This window comes from Pleurodeles waltl, chromosome 1_2 (assembly GCF_031143425.1).
Source record: "Pleurodeles waltl isolate 20211129_DDA chromosome 1_2, aPleWal1.hap1.20221129, whole genome shotgun sequence".
Taxonomy (NCBI): domain Eukaryota; kingdom Metazoa; phylum Chordata; class Amphibia; order Caudata; family Salamandridae; genus Pleurodeles; species Pleurodeles waltl.
Window position 1 is genome coordinate 954,635,998 of NC_090437.1, and position 26,940 is coordinate 954,662,937.

At 44.0% G+C, this 26,940-nt stretch overlaps 1 protein-coding gene across 1 annotated transcript in view; it reads left to right on the forward strand.

The window, feature by feature from the left end:
* Nucleotides 1–26,940, forward strand: part of DLC1 (DLC1 Rho GTPase activating protein) — a 1,219,048-nt gene that overhangs the window by 229,017 nt on the left and 963,091 nt on the right. The gene's annotated exons all lie outside the window — the stretch shown is intronic.

Consider the following 26,940-nt stretch of genomic DNA (forward strand, 5'->3'; position numbering starts at 1 on the left):
GGTACCTCGATGCAGATTTGCCAGAGAGGATCCCCAAACATGAACCAAAAACACAAGAAATAGCCTTGATCAACAATTGCTAATCTGAATACAGAACCCACACCAGGGCCACAATAAATAGAATGTCATTAAATGTAGACATTAGTTATAATCAATCACAGTCCACATTACACCTGACTGCGCTTTGAAATGCAAACAATAGCAAGCAGCCGTGGACTGCATGTGTAGAAACATCTTACAGAACGCGGACCATGTTCAGAAAACAGACCCCGAAACAAGCAGATAAAGCCTACATTTGCAACATCTGTGAGCTAATGCATGACAAGGGTATGTTTCATTGACATGGCCACCAATTTGAATTCATATAATTTAAAAATGATTTTACCAAAGCGCAGTACAAAATTAATAACATGGATTTGTAAATGATGTTGCCAACGAGCTGTGGTGTATAATTAATAATATAGTATACAAATATATATTGTAAAATGCAAAAATGCACTTCATGAAATCCAATAATTCAATGTGAAAGACATAAATATGCCATAATTAGAGAATATAATTAATACAATGTTGAAGCAGATCAAACAGAAACAGTGAGTGCATTGTTGTGTTTGGTCAAAGAGAGAAAACACAAAAACGATTTAAGCATAAAGGGTACATGGAGCGACATTTAGAATTTGAGTAGAAGAGAAAAGGGGAGCCTTCAATCACAATTCAGAAAACTCATTCCAGAAGCAAAAATCAACTATTACACTTTTAACACTGCATGTGTACCCAAAAGAATAACATCCTCTTCAATTCCTCAATAACATTATCCCTATGTTGGGAAACAGTATTATTCAATTCAAGAGACAAATGCAATGTCTTCATAAAAAGTATTAACAAATTTAAACTACACCTTGACTACACCAATTGAAACACAACAACAACTCCACATAATCCAACAAACTGGTCAACCTTTACGATGTTCTCAATTGAAAACCTCATGGACATGCCTACTTGTCTCAAGGCAAACACATAAAAGCTAGACTCCTCACCTCACTTTATACTGAAATCCCTCAACACATTACTTTTCAATATAATCAATACATTTCGGAAAAATCCTTCCATTCCCCAAAAAATGCAAACTGGATCCCAGCAACCTAGGCAACAATTGCCTCATCCCATTCCCCTAAACCATCAATATAGTATACAGTTACTGTCCTACATCATGAATCAAGTGTCCCAGATCATCTTCTAAACAAAAATCAAGTGTGTTTCAGAGCAGGCTGCTGCAGCAAGACAAACACTGTCCATAGAGAAGATAAGACATTTTCTCTTCTCAGGAGTTTTCAGTGCTGTTAGTCACATGTCCCTCAAACATATCCTTATAATGCATGAGGTTCACTACATCACTCATCCTGGTATGTCTTCTAACTTCCTTTCACTTCTAATTGAAATGATTTGGCTCCTCAACATCACAGCAACTACCAGTGATCAGAAGTTCCCCACAAGGATCCATCTTCTCCCAAGCAACCTTCCTTGTAATCTTCAAATCTTTTCCAGATACCTTGGCAAGAAGCAGCTTTGCCTATGGTTCAACACATTCATAGTTAGGACATCATCATTTTGCATTACCAACAACTCTTAGCTCTTCTTTAAAGAATAAAAATGGAGCAAGTGATATCGACCCACCCTACTAAATGGACTAGACTTCCAGATCTCAGTATATGTCATGCTTCTGTCAGAACTGGACTGGCAGAAAAGCAATCTTTCTGTACTCCACAGTTACCCATTGATAAGTATGCTTGTTGATAGATAAACATTGCTTGCATTTCTAAGCTGCCATCATTGTAAGAAGTCTTCATCAGGTATAAATCAGTTATAAACAATGTACCTTCCAACATCACTAGGAAAAACACAACACAACTGTGTGAAAAAAGTGGAGTATACATTGGCATTATTGGGCTCTCCCACCAAGTACAAACATCGCTATTCTGCATCAGGTCCAGTTAGGTTTCTTTAAATAAACCTTAGCTCTATCCTGGGCAGCTGTGGCACATAGCAGTCCAGCTCAACTCAATGGAAAATATGCGTGCAATATTTATCAGTACTAAAACAGTCAATAAGTAACAAACATGACACACTAAAAATCCTACTCCAATTTATATACTAGCCTATATTTCTATCTTTAACTAGATACTAAAATTACAAAAAAACAGAAGAAGGGAAGAAGGGTTATGATCTTTGAAGGCTTTCATAAATTTCTGATTTGTACTCTAAAAAAAGATTTATAATTTTCAAAATGTTTGATAAATTGATAAATCACAAATTTTCACTCTGAGTGCTAGTCTATGAGACTCAAATGCCAGGGTCCAGAGCAAAGTCAAAGTTTCAGGCCAACAGAGATGGAAGTTGGGGTCGGATGCGGACACCGGGCTGATCCTCTTCAAGATTTTAACTGCACTTAGAAACCATTCTGATTCTTTTTCTCTTCAACAGTGAGGTCAGTGGGGTCTTCTGCAGCTTGAGGATGATGTTGGTGTTGACGTTGACAGATAATTAAGAGACCAATGGTCCGCTGAACTCGGTTCTTGACAGCATTCAAGGATTCCCACAAACCTGCATGTAGTGGCAGCCTATGAGCCTCTAACCTTGTGCCCAAAAAAACCATTACATTTTGCCTTTGGCTTGCAAGTTGCAGTGCTGTGGGGTGAAAGAGTACACTCTAGAATCGGCCAAGGGACCAGGACCTGGGAAGCACCTCTTGGCAGCTAGGACTTATTGCAGGAAATATGTTAAATATGCACACTAAATGTGAAAACATCGCACAACATCCAGCACCAATAGAGGTCACACTGCTGTTCACAATCAAAAACCAGTTTAGGCCAAACCCCCACACAAACACGAGTAAGTTAAAAGGCTCATTCAAGGATGTAGCGGAATAAGGAACACAAAAGGGTGATCTGTTAAAGGCCAACTCCTTTCTGACCAACCTGTAGGTATTTTATGACATAAGCACACAAGTACCTGACACACTCTCCGTGCCTACAAACAAGATCGTCAACAGATTAGACACTGGGCACATAATTGAATTAGCCAAAAACACACTGGTGCATGACTTACAAAGGGTGCAGGGAAGAAACCAAGTTCTGAGTACCCAGGAGTCTTGGGCACGCAATGATGTCAGCACACATTTCAAACAAATTAGATTTACAACAGAGCACATATGCGTTCATAAGTGAAAAGATGTTCCGTCATCAACCTTTGTCAAATGCATAATAAAGAGAGAGTAATGTCTTAACCTAGGATTTTGGGGTTATGGGGTCATATGTTTTAGAGTGTTTTCCATTTTAATCTGTACCTTGCAAGTTATTTATTGTTAATCATGCGTAATAAAGTATTATACAGATGTGTATAAAAGAGCCTGTCTGTGAACAGGAGAACAAGAAAAACTATAGAGCTAGGTCGTGAGGAGCTAAGGTAGTATCTTTGGGACTGCCAAGTGGAGTGTGCGTGGCCATTTCTGAGTTGTGAGAGTGTATTTGTTCACCCCGTAACAGACTAGAGCTCACAGGTTGCACTAGCAGAGTCCAGGTTAAGTCCGGTGGCTACTGGTCACCTGGGCAATTTGCAAGTGCTGACTTCTTTAGCTTTTGTGTCCCTGAAGCTGAACAGGAGACTAGCCAACTAGCCCTTGTTGTCCACTCACTGGCCCTTGGCACGAGTGGGTGCAACCTTTGGGATCTCTCACCACAAACTCACCTGTATGAGCAGCACCACTCTTTCTGATGTCCTGTATTGGCTTCGCCAGTGCAGCAGGTGCAGTTCTTCCTCTGTTCTTTCTGAGTTTAGCTGTGTTCTGAAGCTGGAAATCGTTGTTGGCACTTTCATAACAATTTTGAGGTTATTGGTGGGGAGGACTACCTAGCCAGTAACAGGTGTAGTAATCTAAGGTGTCTATGTATAATATCTGCAGGATCAATAACAGGAATACCCACAGTGATAGAATTCAGACTTGTTCATCATATTCTGAGACCAGGGTTTTCTTAGAAATTGAATACTAGCAAACACCTCACCTTAGATATGTAAAGATTTTCTGTTAGCCACTCAGACCGATTCCCAGAGTCTTTTATCAAAACTCAGCATTACTAATTGGTGTATTGCCTTGAAAATGCTCAAAGCCTGTGCACAACAGGGGAGAAACATGTGTTGACTGGTTGTAGTTCACAAATCATTAGGTCACGTCAACAGTGCTTGCAGAGCACTAAGAGCTACAATATTAATATAAATACCAAAATATATTAAGATAGTAATTTGTCTTGTATCTAATATGCAAAGAATAGATTGATTTCAACTTCAAAATTAAGATATCAACATTGGGTACAACTAATCTATACCTTTGTTTACTGTCCCTAGGCAGTGGGGTTACAATTCTCATGAGGCAACCCAACTCACTCTTGCATCACTTCCTCTGGGGTTGGCAATAAGCAATCCCACAGTGCATCCCTCTGCCCAAATCCAAACTGTTGGGACCCTTCTTTCCTGCATCAGAGCTATGGGCACACCCCTGAGTGTGTCCAGGATAATGAGCCACCCCACCTGAAGACCAGTTCTGCAATGGGGTTACCACCTTTGGATGAGTTGACAGTCTGTCGACCTACACAAAGGATCAGGCAAGCTAATGTTTGACTCCCACTTGCTTCTCAGAGGTGGTAGCCACTTTGGGCCATCTGTAGTCACCATCCTGCCGCCACCCTAGGAGTGCATCACACCTCCTGACTGGAGGTCTGCAGGCTGTCTCTGGTGAGGACTGCTGTAGGTAATGAGCAACGTCTACCAGAACACTGGGACATCAAAGAGTTGACTTTCTAATAGAGTTCCTTTGAATCTGATTTTAGCATTAAGTCTGGTTTAATATAACAATTAATTTCATACCCTACAGTACTATAGTTTGTGGTCCAAAATGGAAGTTAGCCCTTAGCCCATAGGCCGTGTGACTCCAACTTAGCCAATAGAGCCACCAGTCTTGCTACAGTGAAAATGGCAATTTTGACTTTTTGCTGTAAGGACATGTCAATCATAAACAAAATATGTCATCTGTAATAATTAGCACCATGCCTTGTAGGCCACTAATGCCTTCCCTAGGGGTGATTTGTAAATATTAAAAAGGAAGATTTTGATTTGGCAAAAGGATTTCTACCTAGAATTTGGATCAATTTCCTTCAGCACATCAGGTTGTCTCACACCTACACTTCTAAAGTTCAAAGAAGAAATTAAGAAACATCTCTTTAAGCAACATCTCATTCATCATAAATAGGACCTTCCTGGCTTCCCCTGCCCATTCAGGCTAGCTCAGAGAAATTTACCCTCCTAGGGTATCACACCATTGTAAACAATCTCAGCGTATCATCAGCATGTGGAAACGTTTTCAACTGGTTTCTATAAGTAGCAATACAGGGTGATTGTTCACTGAAGGATTCATACCTTCTCCTTTCCTTTGCTTAGAAGCAGACCTTATTAAGGATAAGAAGGGTCTGAAATTTCACACTATCTGGCTGATACCCTTTAACTTTTCTCAAAGTGTGTTCAGTGAATCTCATTGTTCCCTTGATGTTTGACAGTGTTGTGCTATTTCTTTATTATTTAATGAGAATCTGTTTACAAATAGTCCTAAGCCATTTCCGCTGCACACAATTGTTGGACAATCAGCTCTATGTTGGGGAACATATTGGCAAAATACCAAAGAGGCAGGCTGCTATGACCAATCAGCTACTTAAAAAGATCTTTAGTTCCATTTGGCAGACTAGGTTTGGCATATGAGGTCCTGAAAACATCAATTCTGTTTTGTTACATCAATGTTTTATTAAAAATTACAATTTTGCTTTTAAAATTTCAAAAAGGAAAAGTTTAGATGAAGAATGGGATTTGGGCCTGCCCCCTACAGCACTGGCTGTTCTGAGCTTTTCAATGTGGTCCATGGCATTTCAAGGATGGTGAAATTGTTCCATTTGTGTCTTCATTAAGTTGTGACAAATGGGCTTCAAGTAGCTCTTTTTTAGACTCCAGGTCTGACATAATATAATGTAGGGCGCTGGAGAGTGCTGAACATCATCTGGAGAAAGTTGTTAAGACCAGTAAGAAAGGACGAGAATTACACAAGAACCTTCGACTCAAATCCATTTGTGATGAATGAATTGACAGGGATACCTTTTAATTTATCATCAGTGAAGCCACGGAGAAATTCCGGAGCATGGACAAGCTTAGCTGCCCTTCAATTACATGCTGAAAATTTAACATTGTTGTGGCATTCAATAATGGCAGAATCTAGATTGAAAAGAGACCAAAATATGGTAAAAGGAACCTACCACCACTAAAATCTCGGAAATTTGAGGCCAGCCTTGGAAGGCAAGCATATTTTTAAGTCAGTCCCCAGACTGACTGCTTCACTAAAAAGTACTTCAAGCCTGCTGTAGCTAAGGCTCCTGAAAAGGTTCAATGACATTTGGATTCCTCAAACCACTGCCATTTTACATTGAAGTGTCTACGTGATGCAATGCCATTCTAGATTTTCTTCATTTGTTCCATTCTTTTACCCAGAGCATGACCAGGGGTAGATGACCATAATTCCCGGTAGTGTGTCCATGCAATAAAAGACAAAAAAGGTAATGCTGGGTATATCCAGTTAGGGAGACATTTGATTTGTTGTATTGTGGGCTCCATACTGTCAATCACACTGTTTGTGAACACAGGAATGAGAAATAAGAGAGTGTGGTCTGGTGCAATTTTAGTGTAGCTCTGCAAGAGTTTGTGTGTAAGTGCACAAGGGTGAAAGCAACCCAATCCAAGGAAAACATAAAGTCCTAACCACCTGTGTTGGGAACGGCGTAAGAGTGTGTGTTTTTTTTTTGTTGGGGGAGGGGGCGAACAAATTCATGTGCCTTAGCATGCCTGTGTGTGAATGCTTTTTTGTGTTCACTAACCCTAGAATCTGAAACCACCATTAGTGACTATGCCTAACTCCACATTGCATAATCGAGACTACTCATGGTATACTTATATCTATCCTTGACATATTATGACATTATAGTGTTCAGTGCTGGCATACTTGTAACAATTGTTGGCACGGTGTCGGCATATTGACATTGTCATGGTCACCCCTAGCATAAAGATGGTCATGCATGACACACTGTGAACATTGTAAAGACATTATTTCTTGTATTTTCTGCTGCACGCAACAGAGGCATATGACTGCTTTTACTCACTTACTGATGCTCACTTAGCAATGCATACTAGCAATAGAATTACACAAGCTCGTCAGCCTAGCGAAAAAATGGGAGCAATAATGTCTTAAAGATAAAGTAGCACTATGAAAAAAGATAATTGGCAGTTCTTATGGACAGCTGTCAACTGTATTTTAATAGGCCGTTCTAAAGAGTGCTTTAGCAGATTTGTAAGCAGAGCGCATGCACAGATAACACACGTGCAAATGAATGCAGTAAGGTTCCGAACCTCAACCTGAAGAAGAATTTTGCAGGGCTATAAAATGAAGACGTTTTTAAAATGAACTTCATGTCTGCATTCGAAAATCAATTGTCCTTATGTGAAACAAAAATGTACAGGGGCTGTAATGCATGGATCGTCATAGAACCTACTATACTTTGCATGAAAATCACAACATGAATCTTCTACCCAGCCCATCATTCTGTCACTGACAATCTCGACATGGCCATTTTATCCATATACTAAATTGTTGTAGGTTTGTTACAATGATTTTGGGTGTCACTTGGCATACGATTTCTAAAAGGTTTTCACTACCCATCAATTTTGAGACAGTCCTGACAAATATCTGCAGATTCTCGCCCCTCGAAACAGTCTTCCTTCAAATACTGGGCACACTCAGCCAATGAATATTAACTCCCTTCTTAATTTAACAGATATGGCCTAATTGATGTCCTTTCTTTCTTGGCCGTCTTACATCACTCTTTTCTACTCTATATTTCCAGGATTGCAAGAGACCAGATCTCACTGCTCAAAAACGAAAGCAAATAGTAATACATTTTAGACGTGTGTGTTTCAGGCAGAGCTACTGATAAGCGATGAGGCATGTTTTAATTAATGTAATTTAAACATGTCTATATTAGAGAACACTCTTTCGGGCTGAGATTTTGCAATGTGGCACTCTAGGCCACAGAGATATAGTACTGGAGTGTTGATATTACAATCATATTTCACCAGTACCATAACTAAATCATGAATGCAGCTATGCAGATTGGTCTTTACTGCTGCAGACACCTTACAGTTTCGTTGTTTTCAATATGTTATACCTCCATCTAACTTTGTATCAGGTAATGCCTATAGTGGAAATAATTGTACTTAGTGTGAGGGGGATTGACAAATTCCGAAGGTATTTACAAGTACAATGGCTACCCTTGTATGACGGTATGAACTTGAGTGAGATTACATGTAACAAAACAATGGTTCATCCACAACACGATTTAAAATATTCTTTGTACAGCTTGGGATACTTAATTGTTCACATGCATTCCACTTAAAGTTAGTGTAAACACTGTCGCTTGATATGGTTGCAATGAAATCCAAATAAAAGTATACAAACATATTAGATGTAAATATGTGAGCATTAATACATATACAGTTCTTGGGCTTGTAGGTAAGGGGGTTTTAACATGAGGAAACACACACTCGATGTACAATGTTACATGTGGAAGCAATAGAGCAAAGGGGAATCCACTAATGTTTCCAAGACATCTACCCGAAAAACCTCTGACTGTACATTACATTAGGCTATGGTTTATTGTACAGATATTAAAATCCATTACAATTTAAAACCAGTGACAATTGGACACTGCAAGTACAAAAACCACCAACTTCATGACATACTCAGATTAAAAGCCCCGTTTTACCAATAAAACACAATACTAATACCAGGCAATGTGATCACAATAAAATACTCAATTGCATTAAATTCAAACACATTAAGAGCAGCAGAGGGTTTGTCAGCAAAAAAACATTTGCATCAAAAGGGTATATTTCAATGATAACGAAAAGGCCAAACTACAGTTTTCAGAAAGAAAAGAACATGTTGCACATTTTAATTACTAGAACAGCTACACGAGTCTTTAAAGTGCTTCCATGCCTGCCATGTACCCTCCCAAGGGAGATAAACACATTCAAGTTCAGGTACACGTATGCGGTGCAGGCAACTACAAACATCCTTAAAGTGGTTGTGTGCTTTAGTTAGTCCATCATTAGAATAGCAGCCATAAAAATCTAACACTCAAGGCCTGTGCAAACATCAAACAAAGCCAAAGGAGCATGAGCAGAAAGAGTTTTTGTGGGCGTTAATCACTGCTCGCAGTGCCCCTAGCAAGCTTGGTTTGAGCAAAATTAATACATTTGGTCAGAAAAACATTCAACATCATAATATCTGGATCCAAGGACACAATAATGGCCTGCTTGCAGGAGGGGTCCCCCACTTCATTCCAATTATTCTGCAACAAGGATCTACGCTCCTTCCACAAAGCTGGGCACAGACATACCACATGTTAAAAAGATTCCTCCCAACTGCCACAGCCCCTACACATTACACAATTTCCTGGGAAGAGCAGCCTGTTAGGTGCATGCTTCAAAAAAGCCCAGTCTCCCATTGTGAGGCCCATAAATTTCTCTTTCATATGAAAAGAGTTAGCCAACTGGGACAGTTGGCCGATACATAATAATTACTGCCTAAGCATGTTTACGTTTAGCAAGAGGGGAACTATTTGAGTGGAAAGACCATAGATGGACGCTCTTTTTAATACCAATTTTAAATAGCAACATTGATGGATTATTAGCCCAAAGATTCTCTACTATCAGTAACTGTTTGCAGGTGTCCAAAAAGCAAGAGTGTGACCTTTTTGTCCCAGTAACACTGATTTCGAGCCATAAAAATGACTCCAGCCTGCCCACTTTAGTCCTCCATGTTTATGACATAATTTAATGACAGGGTCTGAACTACTGAGTCTGAAAGGGGCTGAAACACTGTCACAAGTCATGGAATGTAGTTTGTGTACAGGAAAAATGTGTCCCTGAGGAGAAAAAAATAATAAAATAGCGAAAATGTACAAATGCATATTTTGGTATGATTTACCCATGTGACTTTTTGGTTCAGTTGAAATTTGAGTGTCAATGGTGTAAATGTAAGATGGGAAGCATAGTCTTAGTAAGCTTCATCCATAATTTTCATGAAAAATCCTGGGATTCTCTGTAAACCATCAGAAAAAATCTGTAATATACGTGGGTAGATTTCAAACTTTTGCCAGTCCTTATATGTGAACTGGTACCTATGAACACAGCAGCCCTACTCACAATCACTGGTTGCCACTACAGATTGTAGCAGCGTGGCAAAAATAATGCCCATACAAAAAGCAGAAATGACATGGGGTTGGTTCAGCTTTTTCAACTGAAAATTCCAATTTCTGTTCCCTACCCACCTTATAGAGTCCACTGTAGCAAACTAGGTGACTGTATTCATTTCTGAGCTAAAACCTGAGGAAAATTCCCTGGTGGAAGTTCCTCCTACATAAGCATAGTAAGGAGGCAGAAATTCCAGCAGTTGGTTCTCCTCCAGACTTTCTGCTGAAATCGGAGGGTTTCTCATTGCCAGCCAACTGTAAATCAGACCTCTTGTTCAGGGGTGGCTCCTCCATTAGGGCAGAGGAGCATTGTCTCCCCCGCCCCCGGAAGCAGCCGAATCTTCAAGCCTTTCAAAACAAAAAGATAATAAACCTTTTTAATTATCCTTTTGTTCTGAAAGGGGCAGGGCTATAGGGGTGACGAGCATTGAGCGGGAGTGCACAGTACTCAGAGCGAATGTGTGTTTGGCCGGCTGTCTTGGGCCAGCCAAACACACATGCGCAGTAGGCTCTCTCCAGCCCAGCAACACAGTTGCGGGGCTGGAGAGAGCCTGCACAGGCTCTCAGTCTGCCTGGGATAGCGCTGGTGGGTGCTCCCAGCCAATCTTGTTGCTGCAGTGAGCAGAGTCAGGATTGGCTGCTGGGCAGGCAGGGAGCCTGTGCCTGCCTGCAGCGACGGGAACAAGAGGAACGGCGCTACGGCGGAGATGGTACTTTAAAAAAAAAAATTCTAATAATTAAATGTACCCCCCCGCTGCTCCTTCCCTTCTCCATCTCCCCCCCCCTCGTGCCACACCTGCCCCACCCCTTTTATTAGATGCAGTTCTGGTGCAGCCTGCATTCCTCCTTCAATACATGTGTTCCATGTGAGAAAGAGGCTAGCATTTAATCTCAGCAATTCATAAGTCTAGGATGTGCAGTTAGGACTTTAAAGACTTGCCTTAAGTCAACTGGCAGCGTATGCCCTAAAAGTTCACACATGAGTTAAAAGCACAGGATTCATTTTGAAAGGTTGAGCCCAGGAGTTTTAGTGGGTATGAAAAGGTGTCATACACCACTGTTGTTTCAAATTGGAAACAGAAGGATGAGCATGGTTATAACGTGGGAGCTCTTTACCCACTTGTAATGCATAAAGAGTGCTACATTTCTGGTTGTGCAAACAGCCATCTACAAGAAATGTGACATGTGAAATGTGACATAATGGGACTTTATTAAGCTGGTTCTGTTTGGAATTGTTTTTCATAGGATCTGTGAATTCTCCTCAGAAATTATATCTAGTTAGCTAATAGATGATTTTGTGAACAATAACACTCATCATGTTTTATTTCTTCGTAAATATTTTAGATCTCACAGATTGGAGAAGGGGTAAACATGAGCTTGGGGTATGAAATTCTTCAAAGAATACGTCTAGATATCTTACCAACTCTGTAGAATAGTTCTGCAGTGATTCCTAGCATACATACAAACACATATGTGCTGCATTTTACTAAACATTACACATATATGTATCAGTCTTACATTTCACATTTTCAGTTATATCATTTGATGAATGGTGTTTGTGCATTACCTTTTGAAGCAAAATTTAGCTGAAGTTCTGCACTGACACTGTTCACACCATTCCTAGCATGACTCTAGAGATTATTACAATGCAGGGTTCTAACACTTTCCAAAAATAATTTGTACACATACACTAGCTTCTACAAATAGACCATTTGCATGTGTGAGTTTTTACTAGAGCAGAATGCGACACCTGTTTTTATGGCGTAGGCATTCTACTTCACCTGTGGTTCTTAACTTGTGTTTCGAGCAACCCAGTGGTTCCACATGGCCTACTCAGGGAGTCTGTGACAGTTTTAGAAAGTTAAATAATTTAAAAATAATAAAATAAAATAAAGTATATATAATAAAGAAGCTACATTGAACATTTGAAAACCTTTTTTATGTTTGATTGTGAATTAAACAAAATAGTTCAATATTTGAGCATTTGTTTGGTGTAGTCTTGTTTTTGTATTTTTTATGTATTGTTTTGAGGTTCATCTCACCAAGAATGCTTAGGACAGGGGTCCCCAAATTGCTATTGCACTACACTGATTCATGTAGCACACAGATGTTTTTACAAGCAGGTTTGCGTACTGATGTTTTATATCACTGTGGAGATTTAACCCCCCCTGTGCTCAAGATTTTAGTTTTGGCGTTGTACCACCTTAGTTTGTTTAGAAACTGCTTTAACGGTGTTAACGTGACATAGGTAAGTCAATTTGAGTATGTATTGTAAGGCGCAGTCCAACTTGACTTTGTGCACACTACTGAAAGCATGGCATGGTGATTCTGTTTTTGAAAACAGATGCAGATGAGTAAGTTGAATGTTTGATTGTTGAGCCTCAGCTTGTGTAGCATTAAGGGCTGAATTAGCACTGGCTAAAGGTCACAATCGCATGTGGCATTGGACTCCTGCCAGCGCAGTGCACCGACGTTCCTCAGAGAAACAGTGGTGGAGATCAGAACCCATCCGAGGACATTCAAGTGAGTTTGTAGAAATCCACGGCTAAGTGGGCATGAAGGCAGCATGGAGGCACTATCTGAGGTGGGCATCAATGAGGCTGTTCCTACACACATTCTTTAGTTCTTGCAAATTACAGTAGAGCTCAACATTGCTTATGCTCCCTCTGCTCTGATTGTAGCCTCGTGCCTCACTATTTGTCTGAGCCCAGTACTCAGCTGAATGATACCTTTGAAGAATTGAGTAGGTGTCTGTGTTCCTAATCTCAGAGAAAATGATAAAATGGTGTAGGAGATAATAGGACAAGATGTATCATTATTTTGAATAGCGATTACCTAATTGTGATTTTCTGCGAATTGCAATTAGGAAACACTATTTGAATGTACGAAACTCCAGGAGTTTCATTTAGCATTTCTTTTATGGCTCACAAATTGACCTACCTCTTTCATATTCATGAGGTAGGTCCCAATTTGTGACTCATTAGAAGAAGCTAAAATCACAGAGATGGTGGCCTGCTGGGCTCAGACCATGTCTGTGATTGCTTTTAAATAAAGAAATATTTTTTTTAAATGCAGCATGTGTTTCCTCAAGGAAAACAGGATGTGTTCATAAAAGAAAAATGAAAAGTTTTCTTTTCATTTTTGGAGAGTAAGCAGTGGTCCGTGGGACCACTGCCTTCTATTAAAAATGTTTTCGCATGGGTTCTGTGAGAAACTGGGGCTGATTGCAGAGGCCCCCTAACTTTTTGCCCCCATTTTCCACTTTATGCTGGTGTTTTCCTGACTCTGATGGTGCCCTGGGTACTGCTAACCAGTCCCAGGGCCTGTGCTCTGTGTAAAATGGATATGCAAATTAGGCTAATTATAATTGGCTAAGTTAACCTACCTATAAGTCCCTAGTATATGGTAGGGCATGTAGGTTTAGGGACCACAGCATAGGTGGTGCACACCTAGGTGCATTGCTGAGGTGCCCAGTGTCATTTTAAAAGCAAGCCTGCCTTGCTGGCTGCTTTTAAATTAAAGTTATATGCAAATTCGACTTTGGAATTAAAGGTACTTCCAAAGTCTTAAACTACCTTATTTTTACATATAAGTCACCCCTAAGGTGTGCCCTATGTGCCCCTAGGGCTGGGTGCCATGTAACTATAAGCAGGGACTTTATAAAAATAGATTTATAAGCCCTGGTGAGGTAAAAACAGCCAAATTCGTTTTTCCCTCATTGAAGTAAATGGCCTTCATAGGCTAGAATGGGCAGACTTTATTTTAAATTTTAAAGTCTCCTTAAATGTTACATACCAAGAATTTGGTATCAAATTGATTGTTATAATAAATCCCACAACTTCCAGTTGTTGGATTTAATATAACTAGTGCAGGTAAAAAGTTTAGACTTTACCTAAAAAGTTGCCAATTTCAGCTCTGCATTGTTTTTGCTCCTGTGCTCTGATTGGCCAGCCTGCAGCAGCTTCTGCCAGGCTACTTTAATGAGGTGTGAAGTGGCCTGACTTCACACAAAGGAATGTGCTTGGGGGAGAGAATCTCCCCTCAGCAGATGGGGAAGCAGGAAGGGGGAGGGCTGCCAAACTGGTCTTCAAAGGCAGAGAAGGACATCTGGAGCACCCAGCAACACCCCCACATCCTGCAACCCCAGACAGCTAGGTGCCCCCTTGATTAGATTAGGAGAGGGCAGGAGAGGGGTGTGTTTATGATTTTTAGCCACACCAGTGGGTGGGCTCAGCCAGATCTCTCCTCTAAAAATCAGATTCATCCATTTTGGATTTTTAGAGACTGTTGCCTTCTGGGATGGATTTTTGCCACACTTCCCAGGAAGTGGTCATCACAGGGGGACGACCCTGTCCCTGATTGGAGGACCAGGGCCCCCCTGCTTTTCACCCAGGAGCAAGGATAAAACTGGCAGACCTGCACCCACGCCTCAGATCCCCTCCAGAATTCAACAAGAAAGGAACTAAAGAAGAAGAAGGACTGCCCTGCTGGACCCCTGGCCTGCACCTGGACCCTGCACTCAGAAGGACTGCACCAGCTGCACACTTGGGCTTCACCACAAGAAGGACTTTGCCTGGCTTCAACTGGTTCAAGGAGGGACTCCCTGTTTGCTACAGGTGAAAAATTGCTAAACCAGAGTCCCCTGCACCAACTCCTGAAAAAGTGACCAGCTGACCACTGCCCAGTGGCCAAAAAGGAGTTTGCGCCAGGTGCACTCTGGGAGTTGAAGTCCGCACTTCCCAAGGACCATCACAGAACTTCTGGACCCTTGGGGTGAGCTGTGGACCCCAAAAGAACCTTAAAAGAACATATGGGTGAAGCCCCAGAAGTTTGGAAAAGATTGGAGAAATTTTAGAAAAAAGCTCCATAAAGTGACCGACTCGACGCGGAAATTCTAGCCGGCTTGCCTCAACCGCGACCCGGCCTGACTTCGTGGTTCGTCCCGGTCAAGAAAAACATCCGAAAAAGAGACTAAGTCCGAACGTAAAAAGTTGACCGGGACCTTCCAGCCATCGTATCCGAGAAGGGCTCCACGGACGTCGGATCAAGATCCAGGTTTACCCCGGTCGAAGGATTTTCATCTCGAAAAAACGACTAAGTCCGAAGGTAGAAATCACCACCGAGGAAACCGACTTCGCGTATCCGGACAAGGGCTCCAGGAGGTCGGATCCAACTGGCAGGTTCGTCCCGGTGAAGAAAAACTTCAAAATAAAGACTAAGTCAGAAGGTAACTTTTTAACCGAGGCCTCCCGCGACCTGTAGCCGAGCAGGGCTCCATCGCGGTCGGCCTGAAAGTTTGACTTTGTCCCGGTCCTGGTGCAACCAGATGACCCGATTGGCGCTTTTTGTTTCTATGCGCTAGAAAATAATAATACTTTAAACATTCATATCTCCGGTTCCCCTGAACCGATTTTAATCGTTTTTGTGTCATTTTAAAGATAAAAATATAAGCTATTTTTATAAATTGGTTTTGGATTTTTAAACTGTTTCCTGTGTTTTATTTAATTACTGTTTTGTGATATTTGAATGCTTTACACTTTGTCTCCTAAGTTAAGCCTTGACGCTCGATGCCAAGCTACCAAGGGTAGAGCTGGGATTAATTTACTGAGACCTAACTGTACTTTTGTGGAGGTTTGTGGCTTGTTGCTAGGTGTAGGTACCTACCTGCCCTACCAATAACCCATTTTCCAACATAATTCGAAGCAGCGACGGGATCCTGTACTTGTGTTCAATATCACGTTACAGTTTTAGATAAAACAAATTAAAAATCCTTTAAATTGTCCTAGTGCAAAAATTGTTTTTAATTGTTAATTTTAAATTTTTTTTAAAAAAAATTAATTTGGATTAATTTCAATTATTGAATTTTTGTAATTTTTCTAAATTCTTGTTTCCAATTTTTGCAAAAAGTTTTTGTTGACACAAAACTAGGGAACCATGGAGCTTGATCTGGCTAGCCTACCCACACTGACAGTAGTCCAGCTTAGGGGGTTGTGTATTGAGAGGGGGTTGCCTGCAACCACTAATCTCAGGAAGGAAATCCTGATTAAATCCCTGACAGCATGGGCTGAGGCCCAAGAGGTAGAGACAGAGGAAGCTCCAGAGGAGGAACCAAAAGAGGATGATGCTAACTCTAACCACTCAGGGGAGGAAAGGCATCAGACCCCAAGTGAGGAAGAAGAGGAACGGTCCTCACTGGATACAGTCACTAGGGGCAGACCCAAAGCTAGTGGTAGGAAGAGGGTCCTTTCAGGAGGAGAGAACCCATCCATCAGGGAAAGAGAGCTGGAAGCCCAGCTAGCCTACATAGCTTTGGAAGCAGAGAAGCTGGCCCTAGAGAAGAAAAAGTGGGCATACAAAGAAAAAAGAGATGGAAGCAGCGATAAAGAAGCTGAGGTGTCCATGGGTGGGGGAGTTTGCCCCAGATTACCCAAGGGGGTAGTTCCTGCTTATATAGAGGGGGATGACATAGATAAGTGGCTAGGGGCCTTTGAGAGGGCACTCCAAATGAGAAGGGTTAAGCCTCAATACTGGGGTTCCCTTTTGTGGGAGTTGGTCCCCAACTCAGGGAGGGATAGGCTTCTGACCTTAAGGGGGGAGGAGGCAGATTCATACCCTAGTATGAAAAGGTGCTTAGTCAAGAAGTTTGGTCTGACCCCAGAGCAATATAGAGTGAAGTTCAGGGACACCCAGAAGGTCAGTACCCAGTCTTGGGTTGACTTTGTGGACACCTCACTAAAGGCACTAGAGGGCTGGATTATTGGCAACAAAGTAAATACTTATGAGGGGTTATACAATCTGATCATGAGAGAGCACATCTTGACCAATTGTATCCAAGAAAGGTTACGCCAGCATCTAGTGGACTCTAAGCTGACCAACCCTAGAGAGCTAGGGGAGGCAGCTGATGAGTGGTTGAGAACCAGGGTGGTTGTCAAGTCCCAGGGGGGAGACTCCAAGAAGGGGGGGACAGGTCCCCAAAAACCTAAGGAGGGAGGTGGTAAGCCCACCACAGAGACTCCCTCTGTACCCCAGAACCCTAAGAAGGAGGAGAGTAAATCCCACTCCCACTCTGACATGCAGAGACAGGGAGACCCAGGGTTAAAAAAGCTCTTGGACAGTAGGGCTTGCTTTGACTGTCAGCAGACAGGTCACTTCAGAGGAGATGCAGCCTGTCCAAAGAAGGTGGTTAGCACTGGGCTGTCCAGTGTAGCCATAGAGGAGGATTCCTCAGATGATGAAGTCCTCCTAGCATTGTGCTGGGAGACAGGACTAGATGGTAAGCTGGTGATCCCTGAGGGTGGGAGTAGGCACTTCCACCACATTCAAGTGAATGGGATCCCTACCACTGGCCTGAGAGACACCTGTGCCAGTCACACTGTAGTGAGTGACCGGTTAGTGACCCCAGACATGTATGTCCCAGGAAAGACAAAGAAAGTCAGGATAGCCACAGGGGAGGTCACCTCCAAACCTGTAGCCATAGTGCCCCTAGAGAGGGAGGGTATCCTTGACTGGATTAGGGTGGTAGTCAGTGCTGACCTTCCCCTAGATTGTATCCTGGGCAATGACCTCCCAGAGGTGAGTCTGGTCACAGATGGGGTGGTCGCCCAGGGCGCCCCCCCTACCCAAAGTCCTGGGGAGTCAGTCCCTACAGTTAGGAGACAGGGGTCCCCAAGAAAAGGAAAGAAGAAAAGGAAGGGTAGGCCACTCTTAAAGAGAGTTCCAAGGAGCCAAAGGCCTTCTGCCCCAGTAGGGGGGGAGCCCAGAGTTGGCACTGGTGAGGCCTCACCTGACCCCAAGGAAGTCCTGAGTAGTCAGGCAGCTGTCCAGATGCAAGGTGTTGCCCCTGCACTGACAGAAGGGAGAGTGGAAGGAGGGTGTCTGCCACAGGAGGTGGTAGCCCCCCACTCTAGACAGCAAGAGGGGTACCAGGAGCCCAAAGATGCCCCTAAAGCAGCTCAGCCACCTGTCAGTGGAGAGCTTAGGGTGTGGTTCTGGGTACTGACAGCTGTCAGTAGCCTCTGCTGGGTGCTAGCCTTCCTGGCAGCACTGTACTTGGCCTGGGAGGCAGACCCCAGGGCCAATAGCAAAGTAGGCCCCCTGACCCTATTGGTCATGGTGGGGTTGCTCAAGTGTTGGGTGACCTCTTTGGGTAAGCTAGGTGTTGCCCTAGCAAAGTTAGGAGTAGGGGAGGTGGGCACCTCACTACCCAAGTTGGCAGAGAGAGAGGAGGAAGACCCCCCTAGAGGGAAGTTTCAGTTTGGAATGGGTCCTTTCATTGTTGGGGTGGGTTCACTACCCAGAGGGAGAGACCCTGACAGGAGGATGTAAGGCAGAGTAGGCCCTGCAAAGGGACAGCCAGTTTTCTTCACTGTCTTCCTCGCCTAACAAGCCAGGAAGACTCTCCCAGGGTTGGGCTGAGTCTCCTGGGCGTGTGGGCTGGGGGGGGGTTGTGTGAGAAACTGGGGCTGATTGCAGAGGCCCCCTAACTTTTTGCCCCCATTTTCCACTTTATGCTGGTGTTTTCCTGACTCTGATGGTGCCCTGGGTACTGCTAACCAGTCCCAGGGCCTGTGCTCTGTGTAAAATGGATATGCAAATTAGGCTAATTATAATTGGCTAAGTTAACCTACCTATAAGTCCCTAGTATATGGTAGGGCATGTAGGTTTAGGGACCACAGCATAGGTGGTGCACACCTAGGTGCATTGCTGAGGTGCCCAGTGTCATTTTAAAAGCAAGCCTGCCTTGCTGGCTGCTTTTAAATTAAAGTTATATGCAAATTCGACTTTGGAATTAAAGGTACTTCCAAAGTCTTAAACTACCTTATTTTTACATATAAGTCACCCCTAAGGTGTGCCCTATGTGCCCCTAGGGCTGGGTGCCATGTAACTATAAGCAGGGACTTTATAAAAATAGATTTATAAGCCCTGGTGAGGTAAAAACAGCCAAATTCGTTTTCCCTCATTGAAGTAAATGGCCTTCATAGGCTAGAATGGGCAGACTTTATTTTAAATTTTAAAGTCTCCTTAAATGTTACATACCAAGAATTTGGTATCAAATTGATTGTTATAATAAATCCCACAACTTCCAGTTGTTGGATTTAATATAACTAGTGCAGGTAAAAAGTTTAGACTTTACCTAAAAAGTTGCCAATTTCAGCTCTGCATTGTTTTTGCTCCTGTGCTCTGATTGGCCAGCCTGCAGCAGCTTCTGCCAGGCTACTTTAATGAGGTGTGAAGTGGCCTGACTTCACACAAAGGAATGTGCTTGGGGGAGAGAATCTCCCCTCAGCAGATGGGGAAGCAGGAAGGGGGAGGGCTGCCAAACTGGTCTTCAAAGGCAGAGAAGGACATCTGGAGCACCCAGCAACACCCCCACATCCTGCAACCCCAGACAGCTAGGTGCCCCCTTGATTAGATTAGGAGAGGGCAGGAGAGGGGTGTGTTTATGATTTTTAGCCACACCAGTGGGTGGGCTCAGCCAGATCTCTCCTCTAAAAATCAGATTCATCCATTTTGGATTTTTAGAGACTGTTGCCTTCTGGGATGGATTTTTGCCACACTTCCCAGGAAGTGGTCATCACAGGGGGACGACCCTGTCCCTGATTGGAGGACCAGGGCCCCCCTGCTTTTCACCCAGGAGCAAGGATAAAACTGGCAGACCTGCACCCACGCCTCAGATCCCCTCCAGAATTCAACAAGAAAGGAACTAAAGAAGAAGAAGGACTGCCCTGCTGGACCCCTGGCCTGCACCTGGACCCTGCACTCAGAAGGACTGCACCAGCTGCACACTTGGGCTTCACCACAAGAAGGACTTTGCCTGGCTTCAACTGGTTCAAGGAGGGACTCCCTGTTTGCTACAGGTGAAAAATTGCTAAACCAGAGTCCCCTGCACCAACTCCTGAAAAAGTGACCAGCTGACCACTGCCCAGTGGCCAAAAAGGAGTTTGCGCCAGGTGCACTCTGGGAGTTGAAGTCCGCACTTCCCAAGGACCATCACAGAACTTCTGGACCCTTGGGGTGAGCTGTGGACCCCAAAAGAACCTTAAAAGAACATCTGGGTGAAGCCCCAGAAGTTTGGAAAAGATTGGAGAAATTTTAGAAAAAAGCTCCATAAAGTGACCGACTCGACGCGGAAATTCTAGCCGGCTTGCCTCAACCGCGACCCGGCCTGACTTCGTGGTTCGTCCCGGTCAAGAAAAACATCCGAAACAGAGACTAAGTCCGAACGTAAAAAGTTGACCGGGACCTTCCAGCCATCGTATCCGAGAAGGGCTCCAAGGACGTCGGATCAAGATCCAGGTTTACCCCGGTCGAAGGATTTTCATCTCGAAAAAACGACTAAGTCCGAAGGTAGAAATCACCACCGAGGAAACCGACTTCTCGTATCCGGACAAGGGCTCCAGGAGGTCGGATCCAACTGGCAGGTTCGTCCCGGTGAAGAAAAACTTCAAAATAAAGACTAAGTCAGAAGGTAACTTTTTAACCGAGGCCTCCCGCGACCTGTAGCCGAGCAGGGCTCCATCGCGGTCGGCCTGAAAGTTTGACTTTGTCCCGGTCCTGGTGCAACCAGATGACCCGATTGGCGCTTTTTGTTTCTATGCGCTAGAAAATAATAATACTTTAAAAATTCATATCTCCGGTTCCCCTGAACCGATTTTAATCGTTTTTGTGTCATTTTAAAGATAAAAATATAAGCTATTTTTATAAATTGGTTTTGGATTTTTAAACTGTTTCCTGTGTTTTATTTAATTACTGTTTTGTGATATTTGAATGCTTTACACTTTGTCTCCTAAGTTAAGCCTTGACGCTCGATGCCAAGCTACCAAGGGTAGAGCTGGGATTAATTTACTGAGACCTAACTGTACTTTTGTGGAGGTTTGTGGCTTGTTGCTAGGTGTAGGTACCTACCTGCCCTACCAATAACCCATTTTCCAACATAATTCGAAGCAGCGACGGGATCCTGTACTTGTGTTCAATATCACGTTACAGTTTTAGATAAAACAAATTAAAAATCCTTTAAATTGTCCTAGTGCAAAAATTGTTTTTAATTTTTAATTTTAAATTTTTTAAAAAAAAAATTAATTTGGATTAATTTCAATTATTGAATTTTTGTAATTTTTCTAAATTCTTGTTTCCAATTTTTGCAAAAAGTTTTTGTTGACACAAAACTAGGGAACCATGGAGCTTGATCTGGCTAGCCTACCCACACTGACAGTAGTCCAGCTTAGGGGGTTGTGTATTGAGAGGGGGTTGCCTGCAACCACTAATCTCAGGAAGGAAATCCTGATTAAATCCCTGACAGCATGGGCTGAGGCCCAAGAGGTAGAGACAGAGGAAGCTCCAGAGGAGGAACCAAAAGAGGATGATGCTAACTCTAACCACTCAGGGGAGGAAAGGCATCAGACCCCAAGTGAGGAAGAAGAGGAACGGTCCTCACTGGATACAGTCACTAGGGGCAGACCCAAAGCTAGTGGTAGGAAGAGGGTCCTTTCAGGAGGAGAGAACCCATCCATCAGGGAAAGAGAGCTGGAAGCCCAGCTAGCCTACATAGCTTTGGAAGCAGAGAAGCTGGCCCTAGAGAAGAAAAAGTGGGCATACAAAGAAAAAAGAGATGGAAGCAGCGATAAAGAAGCTGAGGTGTCCATGGGTGGGGGAGTTTGCCCCAGATTACCCAAGGGGGTAGTTCCTGCTTATATAGAGGGGGATGACATAGATAAGTGGCTAGGGGCCTTTGAGAGGGCACTCCAAATGAGAAGGGTTAAGCCTCAATACTGGGGTTCCCTTTTGTGGGAGTTGGTCCCCAACTCAGGGAGGGATAGGCTTCTGACCTTAAGGGGGGAGGAGGCAGATTCATACCCTAGTATGAAAAGGTGCTTAGTCAAGAAGTTTGGTCTGACCCCAGAGCAATATAGAGTGAAGTTCAGGGACACCCAGAAGGTCAGTACCCAGTCTTGGGTTGACTTTGTGGACACCTCACTAAAGGCACTAGAGGGCTGGATTATTGGCAACAAAGTAAATACTTATGAGGGGTTATACAATCTGATCATGAGAGAGCACATCTTGACCAATTGTATCCAAGAAAGGTTACGCCAGCATCTAGTGGACTCTAAGCTGACCAACCCTAGAGAGCTAGGGGAGGCAGCTGATGAGTGGTTGAGAACCAGGGTGGTTGTCAAGTCCCAGGGGGGAGACTCCAAGAAGGGGGGGACAGGTCCCCAACCACCTAAGGAGGGAGGTGGTAAGCCCACCACAGAGACTCCCTCTGTACCCCAGAACCCTAAGAAGGAGGAGAGTAAATCCCACTCCCACTCTGACATGCAGAGACAGGGAGACCCAGGGTTAAAAAAGCTCTTGGACAGTAGGGCTTGCTCTGACTGTCAGCAGACAGGTCACTTCAGAGGAGATGCAGCCTGTCCAAAGAAGGTGGTTAGCACTGGGCTGTCCAGTGTAGCCATAGAGGAGGATTCCTCAGATGATGAAGTCCTCCTAGCATTGTGCTGGGAGACAGGACTAGATGGTAAGCTGGTGATCCCTGAGGGTGGGAGTAGGCACTTCCACCACATTCAAGTGAATGGGATCCCTACCACTGGCCTGAGAGACACCTGTGCCAGTCACACTGTAGTGAGTGACCGGTTAGTGACCCCAGACATGTATGTCCCAGGAAAGACAAAGAAAGTCAGGATAGCCACAGGGGAGGTCACCTCCAAACCTGTAGCCATAGTGCCCCTAGAGAGGGAGGGTATCCTTGACTGGATTAGGGTGGTAGTCAGTGCTGACCTTCCCCTAGATTGTATCCTGGGCAATGACCTCCCAGAGGTGAGTCTGGTCACAGATGGGGTGGTCGCCCAGGGCGCCCCCCCTACCCAAAGTCCTGGGGAGTCAGTCCCTACAGTTAGGAGACAGGGGTCCCCAAGAAAAGGAAAGAAGAAAAGGAAGGGTAGGCCACTCTTAAAGAGAGTTCCAAGGAGCCAAAGGCCTTCTGCCCCAGTAGGGGGGGAGCCCAGAGTTGGCACTGGTGAGGCCTCACCTGACCCCAAGGAAGTCCTGAGTAGTCAGGCAGCTGTCCAGATGCAAGGTGTTGCCCCTGCACTGACAGAAGGGAGAGTGGAAGGAGGGTGTCTGCCACAGGAGGTGGTAGCCCCCCACTCTAGACAGCAAGAGGGGTACCAGGAGCCCAAAGATGCCCCTAAAGCAGCTCAGCCACCTGTCAGTGGAGAGCTTAGGGTGTGGTTCTGGGTACTGACAGCTGTCAGTAGCCTCTGCTGGGTGCTAGCCTTCCTGGCAGCACTGTACTTGGCCTGGGAGGCAGACCCCAGGGCCAATAGCAAAGTAGGCCCCCTGACCCTATTGGTCATGGTGGGGTTGCTCAAGTGTTGGGTGACCTCTTTGGGTAAGCTAGGTGTTGCCCTAGCAAAGTTAGGAGTAGGGGAGGTGGGCACCTCACTACCCAAGTTGGCAGAGAGAGAGGAGGAAGACCCCCCTAGAGGGAAGTTTCAGTTTGGAATGGGTCCTTTCATTGTTGGGGTGGGTTCACTACCCAGAGGGAGAGACCCTGACAGGAGGATGTAAGGCAGAGTAGGCCCTGCAAAGGGACAGCCAGTTTTCTTCACTGTCTTCCTCGCCTAACAAGCCAGGAAGACTCTCCCAGGGTTGGGCTGAGTCTCCTGGGCGTGTGGGCTGGGGGGGGGTTGTGTGAGAAACTGGGGCTGATTGCAGAGGCCCCCTAACTTTTTGCCCCCATTTTCCACTTTATGCTGGTGTTTTCCTGACTCTGATGGTGCCCTGGGTACTGCTAACCAGTCCCAGGGCCTGTGCTCTGTGTAAAATGGATATGCAAATTAGGCTAATTATAATTGGCTAAGTTAACCTACCTATAAGTCCCTAGTATATGGTAGGGCATGTAGGTTTGGGGACCACAGCATAGGTGGTGCACACCTAGGTGCATTGCTGAGGTGCCCAGTGTCATTTTAAAAGCAAGCCTGCCTTGCTGGCTGCTTTTAAATTAAAGTTATATGCAAATTCGACTTTGGAATTAAAGGTACTTCCAAAGTCTTAAACTACCTTATTTTTACATATAAGTCACCCCTAAGGTGTGCCCTATGTGCCCCTAGGGCTGGGTGCCATGTAACTATAAGCAGGGACTTTATAAAAATAGATTTATAAGCCCTGGTGAGGTAAAAACAGCCAAATTCGTTTTTCCCTCATTGAAGTAAATGGCCTTCATAGGCTAGAATGGGCAGACTTTATTTTAAATTTTAAAGTCTCCTTAAATGTTACATACCAAGAATTTGGTATCAAATTGATTGTTATAATAAATCCCACAACTTCCAGTTGTTGGATTTAATATAACTAGTGCAGGTAAAAAGTTTAGACTTTACCTAAAAAGTTGCCAATTTCAGCTCTGCATTGTTTTTGCTCCTGTGCTCTGATTGGCCAGCCTGCAGCAGCTTCTGCCAGGCTACTTTAATGAGGTGTGAAGTGGCCTGACTTCACACAAAGGAATGTGCTTGGGGGAGAGAATCTCCCCTCAGCAGATGGGGAAGCAGGAAGGGGGAGGGCTGCCAAACTGGTCTTCAAAGGCAGAGAAGGACATCTGGAGCACCCAGCAACACCCCCACATCCTGCAACCCCAGACAGCTAGGTGCCCCCTTGATTAGATTAGGAGAGGGCAGGAGAGGGGTGTGTTTATGATTTTTAGCCACACCAGTGGGTGGGCTCAGCCAGATCTCTCCTCTAAAAATCAGATTCATCCATTTTGGATTTTTAGAGACTGTTGCCTTCTGGGATGGATTTTTGCCACACTTCCCAGGAAGTGGTCATCACAGGGGGACGACCCTGTCCCTGATTGGAGGACCAGGGCCCCCCTGCTTTTCACCCAGGAGCAAGGATAAAACTGGCAGACCTGCACCCACGCCTCAGATCCCCTCCAGAATTCAACAAGAAAGGAACTAAAGAAGAAGAAGGACTGCCCTGCTGGACCCCTGGCCTGCACCTGGACCCTGCACTCAGAAGGACTGCACCAGCTGCACACTTGGGCTTCACCACAAGAAGGAATTTGCCTGGCTTCAACTGGTTCAAGGAGGGACTCCCTGTTTGCTACAGGTGAAAAATTGCTAAACCAGAGTCCCCTGCACCAACTCCTGAAAAAGTGACCAGCTGACCACTGCCCAGTGGCCAAAAAGGAGTTTGCGCCAGGTGCACTCTGGGAGTTGAAGTCCGCACTTCCCAAGGACCATCACAGAACTTCTGGACCCTTGGGGTGAGCTGTGGACCCCAAAAGAACCTTAAAAGAACATCTGGGTGAAGCCCCAGAAGTTTGGAAAAGATTGGAGAAATTTTAGAAAAAAGCTCCATAAAGTGACCGACTCGACGCGGAAATTCTAGCCGGCTTGCCTCAACCGCGACCCGGCCTGACTTCGTGGTTCGTCCCGGTCAAGAAAAACATCCGAAACAGAGACTAAGTCCGAACGTAAAAAGTTGACCGGGACCTTCCAGCCATCGTATCCGAGAAGGGCTCCAAGGACGTCGGATCAAGATCCAGGTTTACCCCGGTCGAAGGATTTTCATCTCGAAAAAACGACTAAGTCCGAAGGTAGAAATCACCACCGAGGAAACCGACTTCGCGTATCCGGACAAGGGCTCCAGGAGGTCGGATCCAACTGGCAGGTTCGTCCCGGTGAAGAAAAACTTCAAAATAAAGACTAAGTCAGAAGGTAACTTTTTAACCGAGGCCTCCCGCGACCTGTAGCCGAGCAGGGCTCCATCGCGGTCGGCCTGAAAGTTTGACTTTGTCCCGGTCCTGGTGCAACCAGATGACCCGATTGGCGCTTTTTGTTTCTATGCGCTAGAAAATAATAATACTTTAAAAATTCATATCTCCGGTTCCCCTGAACCGATTTTAATCGTTTTTGTGTCATTTTAAAGATAAAAATATAAGCTATTTTTATAAATTGGTTTTGGATTTTTAAACTGTTTCCTGTGTTTTATTTAATTACTGTTTTGTGATATTTGAATGCTTTACACTTTGTCTCCTAAGTTAAGCCTTGACGCTCGATGCCAAGCTACCAAGGGTAGAGCTGGGATTAATTTACTGAGACCTAACTGTACTTTTGTGGAGGTTTGTGGCTTGTTGCTAGGTGTAGGTACCTACCTGCCCTACCAATAACCCATTTTCCAACATAATTGGAAGCAGCGACGGGATCCTGTACTTGTGTTCAATATCACGTTACAGTTTTAGATAAAACAAATTAAAAATCCTTTAAATTGTCCTAGTGCAAAAATTGTTTTTAATTTTTAATTTTAAATTTTTAAAAAAAAAATTAATTTGGATTAATTTCAATTATTGAATTTTTGTAATTTTTCTAAATTCTTGTTTCCAATTTTTGCAAAAAGTTTTTGTTGACACAAAACTAGGGAACCATGGAGCTTGATCTGGCTAGCCTACCCACACTGACAGTAGTCCAGCTTAGGGGGTTGTGTATTGAGAGGGGGTTGCCTGCAACCACTAATCTCAGGAAGGAAATCCTGATTAAATCCCTGACAGCATGGG